At 45.1% G+C, this 19676-nt stretch overlaps 1 protein-coding gene across 3 annotated transcripts in view; it reads left to right on the top strand.

The window, feature by feature from the left end:
- GNAS (GNAS complex locus) overlaps window positions 1-19676 on the top strand; it is a 130748-nt gene that overhangs the window by 11043 nt on the left and 100029 nt on the right. The window contains exon 1 of one of the 3 annotated variants that reach the window (XM_046903071.1): window positions 8053-8312. The exons of the other annotated variants lie outside the window; for them this stretch is intronic. The gene's annotated coding sequence lies outside the window, so the exon portion shown is untranslated. Of the gene's footprint in view, window positions 1-8052; window positions 8313-19676 lie in introns of those variants that run through there. 3 annotated transcript variants of the gene reach the window in all.

Below are 19676 nucleotides of genomic sequence, written 5' to 3'. Positions count from 1 at the left end.
GCTGGGGAATCCTTGTCTCATTGTGAACCATCCTTCCCACTTGGCTGGCTGAAACTTGCTTGGGATTGACAGGGATGGGAGCAAAGAGATTAAAAAAAAAAAAATATGCCATCCACATGTTGCTCCTTGCCAGCAGCGGAACCACTCCGTAGCCTTGGTGAAAGCTGTGGGGCTGCAGGAACATCTTGTCAGATTGCTTGCTTCCAGGAGGGCTGGCAGGAGACAGGACCACTAAATCCTCGAGGCTCTCCCCACCCTGATTTGGTCTGCCAGTGTTCCTTCAAGTTTGCTTCCAGTCTGCTGCTGTATTTCATTGAGAGAAGTGCAAGGTGGGAACACTGGCAGCAATTGGGACAGCAGTCCCTCTTTCCGGTCAGGAGATGTCCTGGGGCTGAAGCTGCTGCCAGGCCTGTCAGAAAGCTCAGCTGGTAGTGCCAAGCGGGTGAAGAAAGGGACCACAGCTTCTCCTGTGTAGGGGAGGAAGGCCACCAGGCTGAGGCAGTGTGATTGATTTGTGGTGCCTTTGCTTGTGTCCTGGAGGAAGGAGTCGATCCGGGTTCTGAAGCAGTTTGTATCTTGTTTTTTGTCGTTACTGAAGTCACTTCCAGTTTGGTTGTTGGTTAATGGCAGATGTACAAACAAAATTTCACATTTACGTACGTTACGGCTGCAAAAGTGCCATCACATCTTTTAGTGCAGGCATGCATTTCACCAAGCGAAGTGCAATCACCTCTGATTTTCACTGTTAATGAAGTTGCATGTAAAGTTTGTTCTTCTCACCTTGCTCTTTGTATTCTGTTCATTACATGCAGCCCTGACCAGGAGTGCGAATGAGGGCATAAGGCTGCTCCCACCAGGGATGGACAGAAACTTGCAGGGTGTCTGACTTAGACCTCTTGCAGGTGGTGGTGCCAGCTGGGGAGGGAGCAGGAGGTGGCTTCCTAGTGTTTGAGGGCTGTTGGCATTTAAAAAGGAAAAAAAAAAAAAAAAAGCCAACATAACATTTTAGTTTAACTGTTGTTGCTCTGCTAGCATCACTGGGATTCCCAGCCTTGTGGCAAAGGAAATCTGCAGCAGAATTTACTCAAGCCTGAATATGCATTTATCCAGGAGGTAAATTTTGCATTTTCCTTTGTCAAGGAAAGCAATTTTTCCTAGGACAGCATGAAGAAATTGTCACTTAGGAAGTAAGTTACAGGTGATGTGAAACAGTAGACAGGAGGTATGAAAAGAATAGAGAACAACTAAGTGATGCAAGAACAACCACAAAGCCCTACAGAGCAGATTTGTTAGGATTTGAGATGAAAATCCCTGTTGGTTGCTGAGATGATCACCCAGCATATGGCATGGAATGTCACAGAGAGGTAGAATTAGCTGCTAATGATCTAGACACCACTTGTAAACAGATGTCTGCAGTAGTCACAACTGTGTGTTTAATTCAGCTGAAATCTGGATTACTCAACAGGCTCAGCATGGTGCTCCAATACTTGGTATCTTTTCCCACTGTTCTCACTTGGTACGGACCACCAGCTAAACTTCAGATCTCCTGCATCTCACTCAGCTGTTTTTCAATCATTGAGACTGCTGAATTCATTGGTACCTGCCTTGCTTCCTCAGAGTTTTCCTGGTTGCTGTGTCTGCCGCACCTGACAGTACTGCCCAGGCCAAAGCTGGCTGCAGAAACTCTCTGCTTCGTTACATATTTCCACCCAGGTGGCTTCTGCTGCTATTTATAAGGATATTTATGAATTTGTTTAGAAATAAATTTTAAATACACCTAGGTTTAATTCCTATTTGATAATCTTCATGGTGATGAAATTGTGGCTTTGACTTCTGGAAAGCTCTTGTGTAGTTTTCAGAATGTCAGTTTCTAAGTAGTTGGACGTCAGAATTCCTCTGGAATAAATTAAGTGCTGAATGATTATTCCAATAATACTATTGGCACAGGCAACAGCTAGCTACTCAACTTGAACCCGTGTTGCTTCAGAGTCTTCGAAGACCGTGGGATCTATCTGCTGCTTGTAAGGCTGAGTTTGCAGTTTAAACCCACGTTGTCCTGACTCACGCTCTCTGTCTGCCCTGGCACATCTGTTCTGAACTTCAGTGCGCTCAGGCAGTTCTTCTGATAGGATTGTTTTGTATGCCGAAACCAAAAGGATTGTTCCAGGTTGTTTATTTTTTCTTTACAGTTCCATCAAGTGAAAGGCCCTGAACCAGCTGTGAGCCGTGCCCTGCAGCATCCCAGTGTCTGCTTTCTAGGGTGGGCAGCTATTGCCCAATTTGTGATTCACACGCTGTGTTCTGATGAATAATCTCATTCAGGCTGGTGTGCACCAGCTAGAGAAGCTGTTAAAATTGGGTATGTACTGTTAGTTATTCCTTTTTTAAAAAAGCTTATTTCTTACTCCTGATTAACCACAAAACACTGCAGAAGGATTCATTGCAGACAGAAGTGCTGTTCTCACTTACTTTATACCCTACTTTTGTTTGCCTATCTTTTGTTGACAAACGTGGATTTATAGGGCAGCTTTCTTTGATTGCTTCCCTTTGCCTGTGCCTTTTTATAATTGCAGATGACTTTTGGCATGTAAGCAGCAGTTACATGAGTGCATTTTTGTAGGACTTGATAGTGTGGTTGTCTGTAAGCTTTGGCAGGCTAGTCTGTATGCTTTAAGCTGTGTTGCTAAGTACACCTGCCTTGTTATGTTTCTGCTCTCTTAAAGTTATTAACTGACATACTTTCTAAAACACTGACAAGGATGTTTTTAAGTATTCTGAAGGACAGTGACAACTGCTGAATAAAGTGATGGGGGAGTACAGCACTACAGGAACAATAAAAGGTTATGAAACTTCTTTTTAGTCTTCAGTGTTTCCTTACATTCTTCTTTCTGTTAAGCAATCAGTATTAATGAGAAATATGTTCTGTCCTCCTCCTCGAGAAAACCATATGATGCTTTAAAATACTGCAGTGAAAAATATTGAGTATATTGGCTAAAACTGAGGAAGGGCAAAACATGGAAGTTGTTATTAAAAACAAGGATGTTATCAAATGCAGCATAATATTGGCAGAAGTTCTGAACGGAATGATTTTTTTCAGGCTGACAGACTGTAACTTAAGTCAAGAGACTGTTTATCCTGTTTATCCCTGTCTCATAGGGGGAGCAGGGGAAGAAAAAACCCTAGGGAACAAGTTTCATGAAGTCAGAGGAACTGAAACATTAATGCAACCCATGGATAACATAGGTGTCTGTGATGGTAGAATCATAGAGCTGGATCTTGGATCTGACACTGAGCATCCCATTCTATGATCCCAAGCTCCATGCTGGCATCCTGCAGGATGTGACCACTGCAAGAAGGAAGATGGGAAGGATGTAGTATGATGTGGGTGTCTGTGATGACCAGAGGATGCTATTAAGGCCAGGGGAAACAGTGAAAAGGCAGTGCCACTGCTCTGCCCTTAATGGACTGCAGCAACTCATGTCTCTCCCTTGAGGCAAAGTGGTGCTTGCATCTTCGTTCCCAGTTTTAGTCTCCTGAATAGATGCATTCTCCCACTTTCTACACTTCACTCAGAGCATTACATGGAGGAAAAAAATAATTCTGAAACAGTTCAACTGTTTTCTTGTCCCTTTAGCCCTTTTTATCACTTTGTGTGAATATTTGGAAGGATAACTAGCTGCTAACCTTGAATGCTTGATGTTAGGGCTAACTTCTGCTTGCTGTTTACCAAAATAACAGGGCCACTGTGTAACAGCAAAAGCATAAGTAAATGTCAGCGTGGGTCACTGATGTTTTAACAGAAGACTCTGATTAATAATAAAACAAAGTGGTGGATTTTAGGGTGAGTTAAATTTATTGCAGGAGCGCCCTCAAGTGCTGGTCCAATTTAAAGGTCTGATGGTCTCTCCCACAGGACACCACTGGGGGTTCATTAGCTGGTGCTTGATGCTTTGGCGTGTTTAGCCCTGTAAGAGCATATACATTATTATGGTGTAATGTTTAGTGCTCACCAGAAACTGTGAGATTATTTTAAGTGAATAGCAGCGTGAAACAAAGTGTGCTGGTTTGGGGTTTTGTCTTAAATGGCTGTGTGGTAAGGAAGCTTTTGTCAGGATGTGTTTGGTGGAAGTGATGGTAGAAGGAGTCCTGGGTGCAGGAGCTTCCTTCAGGCAGGTTCTGGATGAGCCAGGTCCCATAGGATTCCAGTTTGTAGTTCAGGGTGCTCAGTGTCAGCAGAGCCAAGTGCTCAGCTCAATTAAATCTTCAGCTCCCATGGCCACAACTTAGGTCAGGTTGTGCATGTGATGCAGAGGAGTCCTCTCTGGCCCGACTCGTTGCCATAACAAAGGATTTTGCTGGGTTTAGATGTGGTGTTCACTCACTGGGTACTGGCATAACCACAGCTGTAAGGTAGCGAACTTCTAACTAATATGCTGTTTGTAGTGGTGTAAGACTGAATGTAACTCGTGGCAGTACAGAGCACCTGTGTTCTGCTAGGGGTGTTGGACCATCACAGCAAACTGGTGTTACTGGGGTTGAGCGAGGAGCCTGGAGCTTTTCTTACCATTCTGCAGCTTTGTGAGCAGAGTTCTCCTTCTGGATGTGGCTGCAGCAGGGAGCCCTGGTGACAAGCTCGCTCTGCAGCTTCTCAGCAGTAAAGCTGCAGTTGTACCCGAAATTGCAGCATCTGTTTCAGCTGGCTGACAGCACTGGCTGTGTGATTTCCGTTGTTCTCCAGAATCCCTTTCAGTTGAGCTTCTACCTCTTGTCTCTCAGCACATTTGATCAAAGCAGGTCAAGTCAGCCTTGTTCAGAAGCAGAGGCAGAATTGCTGAGTGATACTGGGTTGTCTGGAGAAGTGAATTTAGCCTGAGAACAATTCCACAGGGGTAATGCAATCATAGTTCCTAATAATTACCTAGATCTGCAAAATGAACATTGGAGGCATTGCTGAGAGAAGGCATCCTTTACAATCCCCATATTGTATTAACAAAAAAAAAAGCCCTTTCCTCTTAATTCCTAAGGGGTATTTTTGTAAAGATGTTTCAAAGTCTCTATTTTATATTCCTTGCATGTACAATTCAAATGTGCATTTCATGGCATCCTTTTGTGTGGGTTTCTCCAGATCCAGAGAGAACAGCAATTGTGATAGTGGTAGCAATCTGTGGAATGAAGAATTGCAACACTTGGGCCATATCCACTCTTAAACATTGAGTCTAGAATCAAACAGGAAGAAAACAAGAGGTCAGAAGGAAGAGAATTTAGAAATCATTCAATCATTTGGATATGAGAAAAATAGTACTCCAGAAATGGCTGAGACCTGTGTTGAAGCAAGCTCTGCTGAGGAGGATATACACCAGCAAACATCACACTTTGTGTCACAGGGACTGCTTGCATTGTTTCTTTGTTCTGTTTATACCTGCTCTGCTATGCCCTTCCCTGCCCTGCCCCTCAACCCCCCCTGCAAAAAAAAAAGTCATTTCTACTTGTTGAATCTGTGGCAGACCTCCATGGGGGTATGAGCGTGTCCAGGGAGTTTGTTTTCTCTGACAGAAAGGGGGAGCCAGGAAGCTGCTGGGTCTGAGGGTAGGTTTGGGGTTCAGAGTGGTGCTATGGAAGGAGCAGAAAAAGGGCTGGTTGGGTCTGCAAGCAGATGGGGGCTGTGAAACAGCTCTTCCAGGCAAGTGCTAGGAAGCAGCTGACCGTGGAGACATCTGGAAAGAACGAAGGAGGCTTTCTCAGGGCTCAGTCCAAGCTGAGAGCAAGAGGTGCTGCTGAGAGGAGGAGGAGGAAGGTGGTTCTGCAAAGTGAACAGGCAGGAGCAGTGGGCAGGCAGTGGTCTGTCGGCCTGCTGCAGGTGGGCAAGCATCTGTTGGCTCGGAGTGATAATCTACAAAACAACCCTTTGTGATTGCATCCGGGGGAAAGATGTCAGGTATCAAAGAAGGCACAGATATATGTGGCCAGTTAGTTCCTGCATAAGTAAAGTGATGTGACTGTATGTGGTATAGTTATGCATCTGTGTAGTTATGGAGGGAAAATACAGCCTGAAGGCTGTGCAGGCAAGACATGAGGTGATGCGGTTTCCCACAGAGAAACCAAAATCAAGAAGAATCGTAGAAGAACAGCAATAGGGCCATAAAGAATAAATATAAGTTGTGATGTTGCCAGCTGTTACTGTCAGTTGCTCTTTAGGTCCCATCATAATTATTTTTCCTCAGAGCTGCAATCCATGGCGTAGTGGCACTGAATTTCTGCTGTCGTTCCAAACGAACTGCATTTTCTAGCTCTTAGAAGTATTGAGAAGTGTTTGAAATACCTGAGAAACCCATGACTGGAAGGTATATTTTCCTTAAAAGGTCCACAGCTCTGTGAGAACTCTGTTTTGTAGTGTGTGGGCTTTGCACCTTTGTGGTAAATGGCACTGAAATGCTGTTCCGTGGCACTGTAGCTCGCTGTACTTTCTGTTACAGCTCTTCCTGATGTGTAACCTGTCACCCTGCCGTGGAACTGGGGCTGGTTTTGCAACGGGAGGACTAAAAGACTAAAACCTTGTGCTCCAGAGATAAAATCTGCAGGTGTTGGAGCTTTCTGGTAGTGGGTGGGAAATGGCATTAGTGTGGCACCTGAGTTCCCTGACGGAAGGCGCTGCCTCTGCTGAAGCGGGCGCTGTGCCCGGCCCTCGTGGTGTTACCTGTAATGCTGAAGCTGTTCACGCTACACCTGCAGTCTGTGAATCTTCCCCAGCTGCTAATGGAAGTTTTTTAACATCAGATTCAGAAGATGTTAATAACAGAGCAAAATCCCGCCACTTTAGAATCTCCTTTGTAGACGATCACAGCAAACAGAACCACGTACTGCTGCCTCTGGCGGTCGTGGTGCTGCTGGTAGGTCGGCTCCCACCTGGCTCTGGAGCTGCTCTCAGCCCCGCGTCCCACTCTGCCCCATTTGAAGCAGGAGCCAGGGCTGTTCCTGGGGCCACCTCACTGCCACCGCTTCAGGGTGCCTCTGCAACAACCCCAGTGCTGCCTGAGGCCGAGTCTGCTGTTGTCCCACGACCGCATCAGGTGAGTTCCAGAGGAACTCCTTGGTCCCACACTGACCAGGCCCCGAGCTGTCTCCGGAGCCCCTTTGCTGTGTGCTGGGCGCCCTCCAGCCCAACATTCCCATCCCGCACTCTCACTGCTGCGCTGCTCTCTCCCTGTTTTTCCAAGTATAAGGGCACGGGGTAGCCTGTATGGCTTAGTGTCTTTTTGTATTTTATTTCTCTCCCTTATCCTGATCTCCCCTGGAAGCAGAAGTCATCTCAATGCACGCTTTGTGGAAACAGAGCTGTCTGAGCCCTTTAAGTGCAAGATGAGCTCAGGTAGAAGGAACGCAAAGAGCTCCTTTCATCAGCCAGGGCCCCGCCAGCGGCTTCGGGGCATGTCCGGCCAGTTATAAATGGATCATGTGTTGCTATTTTTAGCCAAGAGAGGATTGTAAATATAAAAGGGTATAAAGTGCAAAACTTAGCAACAGTGGCGTTTGTTTGCTTTTCTTTTTTTCTTTTTTTTTTTCTTCCCCTGCCCGTTGGCAGGAATGCGTTTGGAGAGGAATGAAGTTTAAAGCAGGAGATTTGCTGGGTGATCGCGTTTGGACTTTGCACAGCACACGACTTTTAAAATATATAATATCCATACAAAGGAGGGGCAGCAGGAGGGGAGCGCAGGCTTTTCTGATGTTGTTGAAAGAGATCCCAAAGTGCTGCACACAATGAAACGCAAGCAGGGAGGGAGGAGAGCGGCTGCGTGCGTGCAGGGGGAGCGGGGGCCATGCGGAGGGGCTGGGAGGAAGCCGGGGGTAGGAGGAGGGGGTGAGGATGGCGGGACGTGGGGTAGTGGGGTGGGGAGTGAGGGTGGTGGGCAAAGGGCTGCGTGGGGAGGAGTGCAGCGCTGCCCGAGTGGGGACAGAGTTCAGCAAATGGAAAACACTGACATTTGTAAAAATAGCAACTGCTGGGTTAAAAATAGCAGCTGGTGAAATAAACGTGCAGTAACTGCTGAAACCCCCATGGGAACTTCTCCCTTCTGATCCATTCCTGCCCTGTTCCCTATGCCTTCTCTGGCTAGAAATCCCAAAGCAAATCCCTCTGCAGATCGAAAATATTAAAGAAGCACTTCGTGCACTGCAGACAGTGAGATTTGGGTACTTTTGGAATTTTTATGGATTTTTTTGTTTGTTTGTGCTGAAGCTTTGTGCCAGATGTGGGGGACAACAGATTCCTCTTCCGCCGAGCTTCCCGCACAGTCTCGGGACAGACCAGTTAGAAGGTTTGGGGGCTGCTTTTCACTTTTCTTCCTCGTCTATTTTTTTTTTTTATTTCTAATTTTTTGGTACGTGGTTTCCTTTGGTGCTTTTTTTGTACCTTCTGAACAGTTCTCCTGCTCTGGTGTTCGAGACCCTCTGTCGCCTCTGGGAGTGCAGACCTCAGTGCTGTCATCCCATCCCGGCCCCTCGGCTCTGGCAGCGGCAGCGAGCAGACAGATGGATTATAAATCCTGCGCAGAGCTGCAGCTCAAGGGCAGCAGGCAGCCGGGGCCCCAAGCCTGCCGGGGCACTGGGCTCCCCGCAGCCGGGAAGGTGCGGGCTTGTCTCCAGGGGACTGCGTGCTGGCCAAGGAAGGAAGCAGCAAGCTGTGTGATAGGGAAGGGCAGGGAGACGTTGAGTGGCTTTTCTTTGGGCTAGGAGGCTGAACAGCCCCATCAAGAAATGGGACCGACAGCGTGCCGGGGAGCAGGAGGGAGTGGTGGTTTGGTGGTTGGGCTGTGTGCACGGAGATGCTCAGCTCTCCGCAGGGCTTGCAGAGGTCTTGCTGGAAATCTCTTGCAGCTCTGGCTATGAACTTGACTTGTTTTGACTGGACAAGATAACTGAGGCAGAAACAACTGTTGTGATAGACAGCCAGGCTGGTTTCCTGAAGCTGCCCCGGCCACAGGGTAGGGATAAGTAGAGGGGTCCTTAAGTTAGAAGCAGCTGCAATTTTAATACCTTTTTTTTTTTAAGCTAGAGATCTCACTCTTGCCGCCGGGCAGTCTGTCAGCCAGGCTGAGAGCACTGCAGGAGCGTCTGTGCTGACAGCCCCCCCTCACTACCAGCAGGGTCTGCAGCTCATCCCTGCCCTGCTGAGCACCTTGTGCCCACGTTCTGGGTCTGATCATCACAGGAAACACGCTTAAGGAGTGAGATTGCTCTGGATTCTTTGCTGATATGTTACCAATACAGCTGGAAATGATGGCCTTTAAGCTCCCAGGTGTGGTCCAGGTGCTTCTGCTGCAGCAGGAGGCGGCCGGGGAGGACATTCCATCTGGCAGAGGGCAGGGAGGAGGATGGCTGTAATTGTATTTAGTAAGCTAAGCCCTCAGCATTAATTCCCTTTTTTTTTTTTTGAAGGATTGGACATTCCACGGCTTGTTTCTCTGGATCACTTTAAATTAGTTTTGATGTTGAAATATAATTCGTATGAAGCCTGTCTAAATCCTTTAACCAGTATATTTCTGACAGCCCAAATATGCTTTCATTTGATAGAGTAGCAAAAAAAAAAAAAATACAGCTTGTATTTGAGCAAAGCTGTTTTGTTTTTAAGTTGGGTTGTTCAGATCCTTCTAATTTGATCATTTCATATTCAATTCAGCTCATAAAAAGTACGCAGCAACTCCTGTTATAAATCTAAACTGAACGTTCATTTTCTTATCAAAATATTATTATAGAAAAATATTAGTCATTCTCCTTGGCATCGTTAGCAAAGGAACATGTGGATGTGTTAATTTATTCCAGACCCAGCGAGGAAGGATAGTTTATATAAGTAAAGCAAATAATTCTTGCCTATTTAATAATTGGATCACTTTAACAATAGTTGACTAATGGTCAGATGTCTGAAACACATCTTGGCCATTTCAGTTCTTCAGGGAATTTAACATTTAAAGAGCATTTTTTCCAGGAATTGTCATTTTTAAATGGTTACCTTTTCACATACTTAATATCTGTTGCCCTCCATAATTTATGAGGTCTGAACTGGACGAAGGCAGCTCAGATGTAACTGAGATTGGTCCCCAGGGAGTCTGCAAAGAAATTGAACAGAGATTATAAATCCTGTGTGTATCTACCTAAAGTCCTTCAGATGCATGTGTTTCACTGCCCAGTGAGAGTGAAAAGATTTTGATTCTCAGCAACAGTGAAGTATTGGTTAGTCACCTCCTGCTTTCAGTGGTGTTACTGGACTCTTGAATTTATATATCTAATTCCATATTACCTTGGTGGTACAGCTGTGAAAAGTCTCCTTATTGTACTATAAATGTGGCTCTGTGTGGTATACAGAATTCCTGCATTTCCATGTAAGAAGTTGTTAGATATTAAATTCTTAGCATTGTCTTCAGAGTGACTCTTCTGTTTAAAGCTGTTTTAATGTTTGTTTTCCCAACTGTGGGGACGCAGCCGACGTGTCTTTTCATGTGGGTAATTGATACCAGCGAGGTAAGATTAACTCCTGGCATTATGTTATTTCAGATGACAGAATTCCACAATCATATGGTTTCATTTGCCTGAGCTTTAAAGAAATCAATGCAGTGATTGTGTTACTTGTAGGTAATAAAATTAAGCTCCTTCCAGTGGTACGATGGTGAGGATATTGTTTATAGAGCACGAACATAGGCAGTAAGCACTTAAACATTCTTGGGTATTTTAACTACCTTCTAAAAAAAATTATATATATGTATATCTCAGAGTCAGGAGTACAGTAATAATTTAGAGTATTATTTGAAAGGAACAACACGTGTTATTAAAATGTCAGATAAACTGTATTTGTTATGTAGAGAATATGTAAAGGGAGCTGTGAGAGCACGTGCAGCACCGGTGCCTGACAGCAGAGATACTCTGCTTCGGAGCAGTCACGGTTGTGGCCGTGCTTTCCTTGTTTGTTCAGAATGATTTTTGCAGAAGCAGAGTTTTTGGCTGCGTGGTGGGCGTTCCATGCTGTTCTTTAGAATAATGGCACTTGGTTATTAGAAACAAAACAAAAGAAAAGAATTGCAAAGCAAAAAAATCTCAGATGATTTCTGTTTTTTCCTGGGAAGCTTTTCCTGCTGTATGGTATCACGGTGAGGACATAAACGAGGGGCAGTTTGAGCCAACCTCTGCGATGCTTGCACTGCTGTTCGGAAACATCCCTCTCTCTTTTAAAGTAATACTGAATTGATCAAATTCAAGATGAGGTAAATTTAAGGTATTGGATTATACGCTCTTCATTATTGCAATTAATTTATACATAGCAATCCATAAGCTCAGTATTTAACTTTCTTTAAGTTTGAAGAATAATATGGGTATAATTAATAATTTTCATAATGTAGACGTAGGATATTCTTAATGATTTACAGCTGCTCGGATTTTTCATACAAATTGCACTACATGTTTCTCAGATTAGTACACTTTCTTCTGTCGATGTTAATATACTTTTTGCTGAAAGCCATGGGTTTGCATGAGGCTGCTTTGCACGGATCTGAAGATCACTGTGTGCAGTTATGCAGGCTGAGCGCTGGGAACCCACCTTCATCCTGAGGGTGAACTGATCGGTAGTGCTTCAGCTGCAGCGTGTGTGTTTAAGGGAGAAGTGGGGAATGTGACAGCAGCAACCACAAATGGGAATCCAGCAATCTGAAGTGCTGGGATAAAGTAATACCTGACAGTTTTGGTTTAGAACTCTAAAAAAACTAAATTAAAATTCCTACATCTGAGTGAAAATTAATTTACAGCATTTTTCTAAATTCTAAAAAAAAATCATATGTGAAAAGCTAATAAGCTGAGGAGCTGTAGCATGGAATTTCTAAATAAACAAAGGAATGCAATTAATGAGATGCTAATTATGTCCTTTGTTACTAATCCTTAGTATTGCACACTCCTCCCCCCAGCAGGAAAGTTAATTAAAACAAAGAAAATGCTGGCAAAGTGGGGGTTCTTTTGAAGATCATAAACCCAATTTATTATTAACGTGATACAAGGGATACAAATAATTAAACCCCCCAAATCGTGTCTCAAACCAGAAGACTCCCTGGGCTGGAGGTCTGATGCTGCTTCCTCAGTGCTGCTCTGCACTTTCCTGTGTGCAACAGAAGGAGCAGACATTGAAATTACTTCTAATTAAAAGGGAGAACGTATTGTCAGAAGGCCATGCTGGACAAGGAAATGTATGACTCGTTTAGCAATGATTTTTGATTATCTGTAACTGGTTGCAGTACTGGACCTGCTGAGCTCCAGTCCCTTTCTGTTTGTAGGAAAGTATTTTTAATCCTATTTTTTTTTTAGTGAGCAATGTAGGGAGAAGGCAGTTTGGCAAAAAAAAAAAAAAAAAAAACCAAAACAAAAACAAAACCCAACTGAGTATTGACTTGGTGTTTGCATATTTGGGAAGGATTCCCTCTGAAATATTCCTAAGGCATTAGAAAACTGGAAAGAGAAACTCACTGCAGTGAAAGCCACTGATGCAATTAACATTTGCTGAAGTGATGCAAGGCTTTCAGATGTAGGAGCTACCGAAAGAGCTTGCTTGCTCCTGTGCTTGCACCCAAACAGGGGGAGATGAGCAACTTGCTGTTTCAGTTTCTCCCATCAGATTGTGTTTGTTCTCCTGTGACCTGGCGGTCCTGGCTGAAAAGCAGGCTTAAATTGTTTTACTCCTCGTTTGTCCCCCACACCTCAGACTTCCTCCCATCCTTCTGCAAATCTCCCCAAGTCAAAAACCAATGCACAGCCAGGTACCAGGTGTGCATACTGCTGGTATCTTAAACACCGCCTCTCGGCTGTCTCCCTTGGGCAGTGTGTAGCTGTCAAAACAGACTCCTGTCGACCATCAAAGGGCATTCCCAGCAAATAAATGAGGTTTCTCTCAGCATTTTTGACAGAGCAGCTGTCTGGCTTAACCAGAGCTGCAGCCCGAGAGCCCCAATCCCACTTATTCTGCTTTTTTTTTTTTTTTTTTTTGCTTGGAGGTGTGTGTGTGTGTGTGTGTGTGTGTGTGTGTGTGTGTGCTTCTGTCGTGCAGTTACGGCGCTGTGAGCAGACAGGCTGTAGGACTGGGATCGCTAAATGCACTGTGCTTTACCACAGCTGTGGCAGATGCTGTGCCCAGTCATGGGGAAGCCTTCCAGCTGTGGCTGTGCCTTCTTTGCCCTCCTGCCCTCGCATGCATTTCTTCCAATTTACAAAACTCCGTAATATTCCCCCGATCCACCCCCGGCTGTTGCTAGAGGTCTGGGCAGAGCCTGGGGCCTCTGTGCGGCCTGAGGGAGGGGCCGGTCAGCGCTTCTCTCACGCTTTCCCCCTCCCAGCCTCTGCTCCACAGATGTGTTGCACGAGCCCACGGAAGATGTGAGTGCTCAGATGTGAGCTCTGCTCTGCTGTAAGAGTTATAATTCAGAAATACAGCTTCAGGATTTGAAGGAAATACTGGCTATCTTATGGGCTTGCGCAAGCTGACAAGTGAATCCAGCACCTCACCAGTCAGTGTGGCTGCAGCAGCCATGCTCACGGCCAGCAGGATGGCAGCAGTGGGGGCTGTGATGGCCCAGTGGTGGTGGATGAGCTGCCTACACGTGGGAAAATGTGGTTGCTGTGGCTGTGCTGAATACGGGAGTTTTCTAAGGGGAGCTGAGTGCTTGTTGTGCTCGCATGTGCCGCAGCAGCGCACGCCTGCAGCCCTCACACGGACGGGGTCCTGGGCATTCCTCACCTGTTCAGTGTTTTCTAACAAAAAGCGTGAGCCAGGGGTGTGGTATGGGGAAGGTGTGATGCTGAGGTGCTGTAGGAAAAGCAAATGAGTGTAGGGCCCTTTAGACAGTACATCTTAGAGTGGAAGTTTGGTGAAATAGACAGTGGAAGGTAAGGATAAGCGCTGCAGTAGTAAATATGTTGGTTCAGAGGCATTGTGCATTAATACATGTCATTTTGGTATTATTTGGACTTACACTGAGCTCATCCCTGTACTAATCTGAATGCTTTGCTCTTATCCGAGCCGTTCCAGGCTGCCCATACACTGAGTAGACAACCAGCCCATCATTTCTGTAATTCTCGTAATCTAATTACTGCCTGCCAGAGCAGCAAGTAACTTCAGCTAAAATCCATGGCGTACTGCCTGATGCAGATGTCTGTCCTGGAGTGAAGATTAGCTAAAAATGGACTGAGGGCTCTTCTGGGCATCAAAAGGCTGAGGTGCTCCTGGGGCTGTGACCGTGCTTGAGGTTTTTCTCTTACTGTCCACCTGTGTGTGTGTGCTTCAGAGAGTGTGGCAGCTGACTGCCACAATTCCAAGGCTGAGAAAAATGATGTGAAGGGAACAACCGTATCTTCCTCTAGGACAAGGTAGCTGCTTTGTTCTATGGCAATTAGTTGTAAGAGAAGCCTCCATCCCTAGCAGCCCACATGGACAGACCTCCCCTCTGGGCACTGCGGAGAGTTTTGGCTGCTCACAATTCACTCATTCAGGTTTTTTGTTCGTTTTTAAGGAAAAAAAAAAAAATAGAACATTAGTTATTATTTGTAAAGGGCTAGAGTGTCACTACAGAGCAGCCCAAGTAAAGTAATTTTACCATAGTTACCTAGCTTAAAATATATACTTTCAGTTTGCTGTTGTTGCCCTGCTGACCGCTGCTTTTGAGCCAGAAGTGGTCAGAAGTGCCCAGTGGTGGTGCTCGTGGCTCCCCTGATGTTTGTCCATTGATTTGGAGTGGCAGTGAAAACTCTCCTTTGATGCAGGCCCCGTTAGTCCAGCACTGCAGTGCCAGCAGGAACATCACGTGAATCTAGAACTTGTTTTATGAACTTATTTAAAACCAGCCATTTTGCAGTCCTTCCAAAAACAACACAGAAACAAAGCCCACCCTGACAACTCCCTGCACGGTCCAGATCACCATTTGCTATTCCCAAAAACACGCTGTTTTAGAGGCAGCACCTGTGAGAAAGTACTGTTTTCTCTGTAGCTGTAGAGGAAAACATTACAGGTACTTGCTGGCTGGAAACGAAAGATGCAGCAAGCAGCAGCTAGTTGCAAAATAGCTGCTTTAAAGCAGAAGCTGCTTGGCTCCGCCAGAGCTGAAGGGCCAGCCCCAGAATGGAATGCTTATAAAAATAAGATGGTAACCATGCAGCAGAGGAGTAGAGACCAGGAAGTTTCAGTGTTACATACAACACGATACTCTGCTTGGAAAAATATTGTCACAATTATAGAGATACAGGCATGAGTCCATAGTTAAAAGGCATAACCCAGTATCTATCATTAGGGCGATTTTGATCTCTCATTTCCAATTTTGTCTGTGGAAGGAACTCCTTTTTGGTTGAAAATTCTCATATGAAATGTTGAGCCAAAGGAGATGTGTCTCATTTGGGGAAGTTTGTAGTAATTGGTTAAGGCTGCTTTGGAATTATAGATGAGGAGAAACTTGTCTTATACTTTTTCAAAGCATATGAGTATATGGAGTTATTTAAAGATTAACAGGATGATGGACTTGTTTTAGTTTAACTATGTTGATGTTTTTTATTGCTTTTTCCTCAAAATGAGATAAGATGCTCCTTTTCTTGTCACCTAACAATGAGGTGACATCAAGAGAGCAACCTATGAGAGCAGGAATGCTGCAAACCCTCAGTTATCACAAATAACAGTAGCATATCTCATTTTCTGTACCTAAGAAATAGTGTGGTTTGTATGAGAGGTTTATCTCCTTCCTGCATTTTTTTTGGTAGAGGAAGCTCACCTCAGTCCTCCTGGTTTGAAAGACAGGCTGCTCCTGGAGCTGTGGTTATATCCAGAGAGACAGTTTTGGGTAGGGGCTGTGGACAGACAAGAACGAGCAAAAGCCCTCTGACTTCACCCTTCTTCAGAAGCCTGAGATGTTCCAGTAAGGCCGCGTGGAGCAGTGAAGAAGGGGCGAATCTGATCAGAGCGAGGCTGACACTTCTCTTTGCTGGGCAATATTCTGCTTGCCTTTTCCTGCATTTTGTGCATTGTCTTGAAATTCCAACCTGTTTAGAATGGTCTTCAATCAGGCACATGTTCCCAAAGTGGAATCACCCTATAGGCCAGCACGTTGGTTAATTGTGTTATGGCCATCTCTGTCTCTAGAAAACATCCTTCCAGCTGTGTCTGGGTTATTGTGTCTGCTCTGCTCGAGGTTTTGTAAACGACACAGGCGTGGAAAGCACTGAGTGCACCCGTGTCTGATGTACTGCTCTGGGGGTCAGCCCGTGCTGCAGCCCTGCTGTTCATACACATCCTGACTTATACCTGATGGCCTCCAGTCCTCAGCACAGCGCTGGTAGGACACGATGCAGTGTGTCCCTGTGTTGTGTGAGCCTTGTTTGGAGGCTCAGTCCCTGTAGGAGTATATGGGTATAGATGTGTCCATCACCACTACAGAGCTGCTGGCAGAACCGGTGCTACCTGAGAAATGGGGTTGTGTTTGGTGTAACTGTGCCACTGATGAGCTAGATCACTTGTCTACGTGGCTTTCCCCTTTTCTTAAAGGGAATCTATTTTTTCTCATCAAAGGCAAAGATTCTCTCCAAAGGCATTTGGGAAGGAAAATTAAAAAAACAAAAACAAAGAATCCATTTTCCTTCTGCAAGAGAAGTGACACTGGGAGGGCAGGGAGGTTTGTGGTTGTGGGAGGACAGCAGGAGCTGAGCTGCAGGTGTCTGTGCTGGCTGAGAAGCCCAGGGTTCAGCAAGTCTGTTTTTTCACACGCTTAGAAGAGGTATGGATTTCTGTATTTCTGGTGTCGTTTTAAAAATCTTTAATAGAAAATGTTTGAAAGCATTCATTAGAAAGGCCTGGGCTGATGTGATTCACCCCAGCGAGCACTGAGCATTTATATACATGCCATCTTTGCGAGGTCCACCACGATACTGCATGCTCTCAGAGGCGCTGCTTCTGCCAAAGATGTTGGTGTTTACTAAGCAAGCAAGGCAAAATTCTTCAGAACCAGCAAAAAAAAAAAAAAAACCCGAGGTCTAACAAAAATAGTTTAAGTAAACAAAGATGTTTCTCTTTTGGGAGAAGGTAGCATGTGCCTGTGTAAGGACACGATCCCTGCAGTCTGCCCCACCACGGTTTATAAATAAAAAAAATCCACAGTGGGAGAGTTAAAAAAAAAAAAAAAAAAAAAAGGAGCTTAGTTGCTCTTCGTTCTCAAGTGCTCACACAGACTGCTGGTGTTTTCTGCACACTTTTTAGACTACAGCTTTCCTATGCGGTGTTTGGGATTTATCACAAGTGCTGCTGGGGGCTGAGCTGTTCCTTGGGGTGCGGGTGGCACCTGCCAGGCCACAGCCCTGCTCTGTCACCTGTCACCCAGCAAATAATCTCTGTGGGGTGCCACGAGAGAAGTGTGAAGGCAGAAAGTGTTCGCTCACTGCAGCAGCACTGATCCCGTGCTTTGTGCTTGAGGTTGCAGTGACTGCTGAGCGCTGCATGCTGGGGTAGTGCCGTTTCCAAAAGCAGCAGTCAGTTTATTTTTGTTTCTTTTTCAATCTAGTGACCTTTAATTCCTTTAATTTTGTGAAAGTAATGGGCCCGGTGCTTGTGAGTGGGTAGTTCAACGTTTTCTGATCAGTTTAAAAGAACAAGCAGTTGGTGATGCTGTGTTACTGTATGGAGGAACATCTTGCCGTTAGGGCAGGGCTGGTTGTTGGAGGCTGCTGCAGTCCAATGCTGCTTCCCCAGTACCACTTTCCTTATTGCCATGAAAAACCAATTCCTCTTCTACGCATGTGGTCAAAGAACTTTGCTTTTCAGCCAAAATTACTTTCTGTCTAGGCAAGTTCATTGGCAGTAAAGCTCGGCACGGCACAGACCTGGGGTGACAGGCACGTGCTGCCTGTGGCGTGCCCTCATTGAGAGCCAGGCCTTCATTTTACTTTGGAGCTGAAAGCAAAAACACCAGTTTGAGGACGTTGTGGACCTCCTTTAGGGTGAGTGAGCTGTGCTGTGAATCCGATGAGGGCTGGGGGCACGTGTAACTTCACTGTAAAGCAGCCTTCCCAGCCCCCTCCCCGGCCCTCAGTAAATCTGCACCTGGATTGAACTGGAGGCTCAGCCTGGTTGGGGATGGAGCTGAAGGCAGTGACCTTTGCTGTCCTTTACTGTCCTCTGTTCCACCTCAAGTGTCACCTGCATTTCCAGGAAATGCATGAAACGAACAGGACCGATTTTGTCTCTATGGGCATCCTGTGGAGCTTCTTGCCTTGGGAAGGGGTTTGTTTCTTGCTAGGAAACTTGTAGCTCCGTTTAAACTTTTTGTAGTTCATGAAAACAGAAGGAAGGTGCATCTAAGCTGCAGCCTAACCACATAGCTAGTTTTATATTGCTTCAAAATGAGTTGTTTCCCCTGACCTTGATGAGAGTGCAAATGAAGTTGCTGCAAAGGAATATAGCTTAAAATATGGCATAGGGTGGTCTGGCCCCTTCTAAACCTGACATAACTGATAAGCTAGAGTACTTTATATGAAGCATTTCAGAAGGAGCATAAACAGTGGAGAAGATCGGTACTTTAATTCCAGTAGATTACTATCACTTGTCTAGGCAGAAAATTTAATTCATTTCTGCATCAAGCTGTATTTCTGGCTTAAGCTGGGATGCCTTTAAAAAGACCAGTCTTTAAATAAAGACTTCGGCTGCAATATCAATACTTTGAAATTCAGAGAGCAACATTCTGCTATATAAAAGGGAGCAATAGAAAAATGTACTATCTGTGATAGCATCAATGTGCTCAGTATCACATCGTGCCACCTGAAGCTTCCTGGGAGGTTTCCCTGCAACCCTGTTAGCTCAGACCCTGCCTGGATCAACTTCTGCACATTTTCTCAAGCCAGTGGATTGCAAACAAGGATGTAGAGACTGCAAAGGAGGAAAATTGCAAAGAAGAGACACTGGAGTTGGAGGAAAGGGACTTAAATATTTAGTTTCTTTTTCTTGGCATTATTTAGACTCCCAGATGACAACGTTTCTGGTTTTGTAGCACAAAAGAGGCCTCACAGCGTTCGGGATCTGCTGTAAGTCCTGGTACAGATCATTCTGTTTCCCAAACAGTTTATCTCGTTCAATGATATTTTTATTTCGCAGCTACAGTTTATACACCCTGATGTGTGGTATTTTTGGAAACCTCCCATTTATCCAACAATGAAAGCCAGGGTAGGGTATCAGCTTCCATTTAGGTTTTCCTGAATTTTCTCCCATTAAACCAGTAATTTCTTTTAAAATTAAATTTTCTTTTACTTTCAGGGAGAAAGGAGGAAATAAAGGATAATAAAAATACTACTTAAAACAAACAGGATAAAAAGAAAAGCAGCATTGGTTTCAAATAACTCCAATAGTCTAAGTGGTCTTTACGGCAACGTGTATATCACTGTGAAATATAGCCTGAATCACAGGGATGTGACTGTTCTGCAGCGTGCACTGTGAGTGCTGCAAGTAAACATGTGCTGACCGTCATAACGTTCAGTTTGTGCACATCAGTGCCATGGCTTAAATACGAGCTGTGGGGGGAGACCATGAGGGTGGGGAGAGGGAATCGAATCACAGAATGTTTGGACAAGTTGACTGCTAGGAAATGAAAAAGGAGGTGGTGTGTTTTGTTGATTAGACCCATCCACCTGAA

The sequence above is a fragment of the Gallus gallus genome, chromosome 20 (assembly GCF_016699485.2).
Source record: "Gallus gallus isolate bGalGal1 chromosome 20, bGalGal1.mat.broiler.GRCg7b, whole genome shotgun sequence".
Lineage (NCBI taxonomy): Eukaryota > Metazoa > Chordata > Aves > Galliformes > Phasianidae > Gallus > Gallus gallus.
The sequence above is the reverse complement of the archived record's forward strand: the minus strand, read 5'-3'. Positions and strand labels throughout refer to the sequence as shown.